The sequence below is a fragment of the Oreochromis aureus genome, unplaced genomic scaffold (assembly GCF_013358895.1).
Source record: "Oreochromis aureus strain Israel breed Guangdong unplaced genomic scaffold, ZZ_aureus HiC_scaffold_60, whole genome shotgun sequence".
Classification (NCBI taxonomy): Eukaryota; Metazoa; Chordata; class Actinopteri; order Cichliformes; family Cichlidae; genus Oreochromis; species Oreochromis aureus.
In genome coordinates, this window is record NW_024108958.1 from 183,228 (window position 1) to 189,227 (window position 6,000).

Consider the following 6,000-nt stretch of genomic DNA (forward strand, 5'->3'; position numbering starts at 1 on the left):
GAATGGTGAAAATTGCACAAAAATTATGGAAGTAGTTAAGCGGCAAAGAATGGAGCAACTTGAAGAATAAAGTATAAAGAATGCCTTTGAGGGCATCCACACAATAAAGAGAAACAGGAACTCAATAGTGAGTTCCTGTTTCAACTAGAAAAAATTTGCATTTCCTGCAAAAATGCTGTGTGGATGCCTTAACGCTGAAGTTGCCTTCTGAAAAAGCTGAAAAAGTTGAAAACTTGCAAAAAGTTATATGGCAGTGAAGAAACTGAAAATTCTGCTGAAAACAGGTGAAGAAGCAGAAAATTTTTGCTGAAAAGTGGTGAAAAGCCAAAAATTCTACTGAAAGGGGTAAAGACAGAAATTTTTGCTGAAAAGTAGTGGAAAAAAAAAAAAAAACGTTATCCTGAGCAGGATTCGAACCTGGCCCTCCTGGTCTCAAGGCAGCCACTCATCTCACTGAGCCAAACTCATTACGGAACGTACGGAAGCAACAGGAATAAAGAAAGGCTAAAGAATAAAGAGAAACAGGAACTCAATAGTGTGGATGCCTTAAAGTATCCACACAATAATAAAGTATAAAGAATAAAGAGAAACAGGAACTCAATAGTGCGGATGCTTTATCAGCATCCACACAACTAGAAAGCGAAAATTTCGGAAGAAATTTTAAGTGTGCCTATGCCACTGCTAATCAGTGTTGTTTGCCATTCATACGGCTACAGAGAGCAAAACTCAGCAGCGCAGCCATTCTCCACCATGAACTATGGTAAAAACAAAAACCGCTCGCGCCTCACAGATGACAGCTTACAGTTTTGTGTAAAGATGAGGTGACTTCGTACAGCCCCGATTTGCAGACGCTGTGCACACAGGTTCATGAGCAGAAGTCCCATTGTACCACGGCAGACCCGACAATGTTTGCATGAACACGCTTTGAAGCATTACGTTATGGACCACTTTTCACACATGGTTGGTGTACCCACACAGCCGGCTGTAGCTTTTCAACTCAAAGCCCAACACACACCCAAAAAACAGCCGAGAGAGCACAGACTTTACGCCCGTGAGTCCACCTCCCCTGCAGCGGCACTGCAGACCACGCCCCGCCACACACATCAAACACGTAAAATAAAGATTTATGCACTTTTGCATTCACTTTTTGTTTTTTGTTATTTTTACACAGTGTTCTGAATGATTAACAATGGTCTACAGCCAATCTTGTGTATTATTATACAAACTTTGGTTGTAAGATTCAGATAATTATTTAATAAAAGCTAAATATTTTATATGAGAGTAAGAAAGAAAAGTATATCTTTGTGCCCCCCTTTCCCTGTTAATGCCCTACCTGGCCCCCTGGCAAAAGCTTTGCTAGATCCGCCCCTGCACAGTTACCAGCTGTCAGCTACACAAAAAAGGAGCTTGGTGTTATTTGTGTCTCAGAAACAGTTCATAACTTCCCTTCAACTCATTCATGTCACCTAAAAGGTAAACCTGTTTCTCCATCACCAGTTCAGCTATGATGATTCAGTAAGGACATCTCCTGGTTTGGACCAGCCGTTTTTACAGCTGTGGCTCCAGCAAACATCAGCTGATACTAGAAATTAAAATCAAATGAACAACAGCTGATCAAGCTTAAACGTGCTGCTGTTGTTTAGCGCGATAAACAAACAAGAGAGGAAAGCCGATCATTGATCAGTTTCATGATTGAAGTTGCAACAGCCGAGAGAATGACAGGGGAGTTTGCGCAATGACAGAATAAATCGTAATATTTTCTGGCAACTCTATTTTATTCACAAGGGTTAGTTCGTAAAGTTCAACATCAGTAACTTAGCACGCACACAGCTGTATAGAAACTCCGTTGTGCTAGCTAGCACGCAGTACGAGTTAATGTAACTGATTGTAAAAAGTCAGCACAATGAAAATAAAAAAATAAACAACGAGGCGGCCGATACAATATTTCTGAGAAGTTCTGCTATGTTATTGTATTTCTTCCAAGTATTATGTTTCCTCTAAGATATTGCAGTTCTGCTAAGTAATTACATTTAGCAAAGTTCCTTTGCTTCAGCAAAGTTTTTACAATCTCTGCAACTTTTCAGCTTTTTCACCTAGTTTCAGCAGACAGCTTCAGCTTCACAGCATCCACACTGCATTTTCGCAGGAAATGCAAATTTTTCTAGTTAATATTTTAATATTTATTCGACAGAGAATAAAATAATGAGATGATTTTCCCAGCTGCTGATAACCATGCTAAAGATTCTGTCTGTCATTACTTCAGCCACTTGAGAGATGCGTGAGCCTCTTTTCAGGACAAATTCATCTATATAACTTTGCTTAATACTTGTAAAAAAGAACAAAACAGAATTACTCAGCAGTCTATTTACACCCTCAGGCCAGTGGCCACTCTTTAAAGGATTGGGATGTACACATCCTGGACAGGAAGGAACGCTGGTTTGATCGGGGAGTCAAAGAGGCCATTTACGTGAAAAAAGAAAGACCATCTCTAGCTTGAAGAGTTGGCCTAGGAATACATCTTGCAATGTTGCAATTGTAGCTTATTGCCAAATCTGTGAATCTTACTCATGGCCGCTGATCACTGGTCAGGTTGGAGAAACCCGCAGTCAGCTGAGACTGAAGAAGGCACTCGGCCGAGTGACAAAACATTTCACCTGCTGAAATTGCTACCTCCAAATGAACAACTTTTTGGGATTTCCTTACCTGGATGGCCAAAGGAGTTTGCAAAGAAAAGCGTCTGGACTTCTTTAAGTTGCTTGAAGACGTTTCACCTCTCATCCGAGAAGCTTCTTCAGTTCTAAGGTCAAATGGCCGAGAGTCTCAGATTTAAACCCAGTGGGAGTATCCCCCCAAAGAGGGACAAAGGACCCCCTGGTGATCCTCTAATCACATGCGCCAAGGTGTGAAAGCGGGTGTGGGACCTAATCAGCCAGGGTTTCGGGTGAGCCCATTGTGAAACCTGGCCCCACCTTGTCATGTGAATTCCTGAGGTCAGATGGCCCAGGATGTGAGTGGGCATTAAGGCGTCTGGGAGGAACTCAAAACTGGATTATAGATGGCAGACAGTTGGTGTCGTAAACCACCGCCTCTGTTCAAAGATGGTCGCTCACAGTGGACATAGATGGCCTCTTTCACTCCTCTTTCAAACCATCTGTCCTCTCTGTCCAATATGTGAACATTGGCATCCTCAAAAAAGTGACCTTTATCCTTAAGATGCAGATGGACTGCTGAGTCTTGTCCTGTGGAGGTAGCTCTTCTATGTTGTGCCATGCGCTTGTGAAGTGGCTGTTTGGTCTCTCCAATGTAGAGGTCTGGGCATTCCTCGCTGCACTGTACAGCATACACCACGTTGTTCAGTCTGTGTTTTGGAGTTTTGTCTTTCGGGTGAACCAGTTTGTGTCTGAGTGTGTTGCTGGGTCTGAAGTACACTGGGATGTCGTGCTTGGAGAAAACTCTCCTGAGTTTCTCTGATACACAATCTGGGACTCTCGGCCATTTGACCTTAGAACTGAAGAAGCTTCTCGGATGAGAGGTGAAACGTCTTCAAGCAACTTAAAGAAGTCCAGACGCTTTTCTTTGCAAACTCCTTTGACTACGATGACCTGGATGACTGAGAACCTTCACAGACATACTTACCTGGATGATTGATTATCAAGATAATAAACTGTTAGTTTGGTTATATTTAGAGTACATTCATCACTTTACTTGCCGTCACACAGCATTTTTTATTTTACTGGAGATGTTAATTTCAGACTTTACCTCAGCAACAACCAGTTACCTCAGGTTGCTGTGTGAATGTTTAATGCATTAGTACGATTCAGAATTGACATTTTACAACGCCCGTCACACAAACAAATTACAGACTGGTGTAGCAACAGGTTGTGTGCTTTGCCGGGTAAAATTACAGTTTACTCTCTATTACTATATTAACTTTAATTGCGAGTGAGTCTTGTGGCTTTGACCAGGAGAGTAGTTTCATTTTCTTATCCAATGAGCTGACCCACAGAAGACTGAACCCTGAAAAACAGCCTGAAGATAAACTGCTGACTTTAGCTGTCCAAAATATGTTTTGCTGCTGGCTGTTCACTACAGTACAAGTAGCATCCATGTTAGCAGCATGGTATGATTGTCTGCTTTACACTAATACAGGAAGAAGTGAGACACTCCAGTCAGTTTAACAGATCAGGCTTAATTTAAAAAAAAAAAAAAAAAAAAAAAAAGTCCACTGGCAGGGGCGATTTCCGCTTTCGGTGATGTCACATGCATGTGTATTTTGTACAAGACATACATTTATATTGGACATATTTACAAACCTTTCAAATGAGTTAATGCTACGTATCGCTACTACCAAAATGATATCCTAAGCACAGCTCACTTAAGTGAACCAAACCAAACTCGTCATGACTTGATTTAATCACAATATTTTTGCCTGACCATCAAATTAGTGCTCCAAGCCCAGCAGCTGCCTCTCTATGAGGTGTCTGTGTCATTAACGTTAGCGACAAGAGGTAACTTAAAATGCTCAACTACTTACCCGGGTTCTTTACTTCTGTGAGTTGGATTTGTGCTTAACAGACGAAATGGTGTTTTGGATATTTGCTTATTATGCAACAGTGTGACGTTTAAAAATATTGCACCGCTCGGAAAACAAACTGACTACAACACGTGTGGATAACTTGTGGTCTGTCACTTCATAGGTTTAACTTGAAGTCACCGTGTAAAATGGCAGTCTCCTTATGCTGAACCATTTCCATTCGACAACTGTAAAGGGGGTGGAGAGGTTTAAAGGAACTGGTAAGAACCAACATCAGTATGATATTTGCTTCCTTTTATATTTGAATGACTTAATGTAGAATCGTTCCTTTCAACGAAAAGAAGCGCTCTTACTTCTTTCTTTCTCTCCGTAACGATGGTGAAAGTGCACGTGACAATTCCCTTGTTCAAAGTGTAACGTGGTACGGTCCATAGAAAGTCGCCCACAAGGGACTATCGTTTCCTACTTTCCAGCAAGTCTTTAATGTGGTTCAGTTTTTTTGGTTTGTTGTTGTTGTTGTTTTTTCCCCAGTGAAAATAGAAAAAATAATAAAATTAACAGATGTTCGTGTTTAACTTTTTAAAAAGGTGTAAAATCTAAATATATTAAAATCAAAAAGCTTTATATTAGTTATCCTTTAAAAAATTAATTGTTCGTTGTTAGTGGCTATATTTATAATTAGAAACACCAGTTAACTGTAGTTGTGGAAACACATCATGATAATATTACATTTCATATTCATATATATATATATATCTATATATATATAGATATATATATTAATAATATAACTACTAGATAAATTCTTTTGAATTTGCCATACCTGTCGCCATTTGAGCTGTCAACATCCACAGCGTTTAACAGCTTATGTCAAGGGACTAAAAATAACTTTCTGAAAGTTGCAAAAAATAGTCAAGATCAAAATGTAGGGAGCTCACAAAAAACGAGTCAGAGACATCTGTTTATTGTATTTTTTAATAAAAGGATTTTCATTTAAAAAGGCCAACATCCTGTTTAGCCAGTGAGGCAGCTACGAGATAGTAAATTATCCTTGTGGTGCTTTTTCAAATTCTTCATTCCTTATTTGTCAAGGATAGTGAAGCTGGTGGACACAAACACAGGATTCTCAGAATAAACATTTATTTACAAAGAATAATGATTTGTGGACTCGGGTCCAACAAACAGTAATCGACACAACAATATCAATTTACGCAGATCCACCTTCACCAACCTGTCTCTCAGAACACAAAGGATATGTTCAGTCAAAAGCATAACCAAACCCAAAGAGTTCAGAATGTGGAGCCAACTGCATTAACGCTGTTAGTCCAGCAATCAGGCACTGAATGAAGGTCTTCCCTTCATTTAAGTAGAAGATGAGACGTAGGTGTGCTCAGCAACTCCACTTGCACTGTGATGAAGATTAGAGGCATTGCTGCCTTGTTAATACAAGTACACATACAGACAGA

General features: G+C 40.0%; 1 protein-coding gene across 4 annotated transcripts in view; it reads right to left on the reverse strand.

The window, feature by feature from the left end:
* The window catches only part of celf1 (cugbp, Elav-like family member 1), a 150,271-nt gene extending 145,580 nt beyond the window's left edge, over window positions 1–4,691 (reverse strand). For 2 of the 4 annotated variants that reach the window (XM_039607848.1, XM_039607851.1), the window contains exon 1: window positions 4,535–4,690. The gene's annotated coding sequence lies outside the window, so the exon portion shown is untranslated. Of the gene's footprint in view, window positions 1–4,534 lie in introns of all 4 variants that reach the window. The other 2 variants (XM_039607849.1, XM_039607850.1) reach the window with 2 other exon arrangements.
* Between the last annotated feature and the right edge of the window lie 1,309 nt (window positions 4,692–6,000).